This window comes from Clarias gariepinus, chromosome 12 (assembly GCF_024256425.1).
Source record: "Clarias gariepinus isolate MV-2021 ecotype Netherlands chromosome 12, CGAR_prim_01v2, whole genome shotgun sequence".
Taxonomy (NCBI): Eukaryota; Metazoa; Chordata; class Actinopteri; order Siluriformes; family Clariidae; genus Clarias; species Clarias gariepinus.
In genome coordinates, this window is record NC_071111.1 from 20,280,206 (window position 1) to 20,281,242 (window position 1,037).

At 33.4% G+C, this 1,037-nt stretch overlaps 1 non-coding gene across 1 annotated transcript; it reads right to left on the minus strand.

Annotated features, from left to right (window-relative positions):
* Positions 1-575: 575 nt before the first annotated feature.
* On the minus strand, positions 576-766 carry LOC128535099 (U2 spliceosomal RNA). The gene has a single exon (XR_008361829.1). It is a non-coding gene; the product is annotated as a U2 spliceosomal RNA (small nuclear RNA).
* Between the last annotated feature and the right edge of the window lie 271 nt (positions 767-1,037).

A 1,037-nucleotide genomic window follows, 5' to 3' on the forward strand; every position in this document is an offset into this window, starting at 1 on the left:
ATGCATATTTAAAGAGATGAGTTAGAATCTTAAGTAAAATTGAAACTTAAGTAAAATCCCAAACATTTCTCAGTAAATCTACTTTGTGACAAGGACTATTGTTAAAACGCTACATGAATTAAGTAAAACTGAATTCAGAATGCAAAACTATACAACTAAACTCATCTTCTCAAAGACCTTTTTTGAATCTAACCTTATTTTAACCTTTATCTTTTAATATACAGTTTTGTTTTGTTTGTTTTTTTAGTGGGCGAAGATAATTAATTCCCTGTAGGAGCTGTGATTAGAAAGCTGGTTAAACCTAAAGAATAAAAACACACACATATAATCACTAAAATTTAAAATTCAGGACAGTCTATAATAAGATCACATCTAAGCAATGAATTTAATTCCATTAAACATTAAACTCGAGTTAAAATAAAGTCTGGAAAGAATGCATTAAACTTTTTAATAAAGGCTGGTCTGAAAACCAGACAACATTAAATAATTTGTTATCAAAATAACAGAAGTACAACCACCATTTAACAACAACCACCTAGTCTATAACATAACAAATCTTTCTTTAACAAAGAATAGGGGAGTGCACCGTTCCCGGAAGTACTGCAATACCGGGTCGATGCGTGGAGTGGACGGAGCAAGCCCCTATTCCATCTCCCTGTTCCAAAAATCAATTTAATATATGGTCCCCGGGTAGGGGACGTATCAGATATTAAACTGATAAGAACAGATACTACACTTGATCTTAGCCAAAAGGCCGAGAAGCGATACTGAATACGCCGAACAACAAACGATGACATCCTTCAATACCGTAAACCCGATGACGGCAAATATCACCTTCTTCTTATTACATAATAAACTGATATAAACATAAAAAAAAACCATACTGTTTATCCATAAAATACCAGAGGAAACATGATTTAAAGGTTTAATTGCCAGCAAAACAAACGGGAAATGGTAATGTATGCACAAACTGACCAATCAGAGACGAGAGTATAAAATACGCCACAGTAAAAACTCACACATGTTCAGAAAACAGC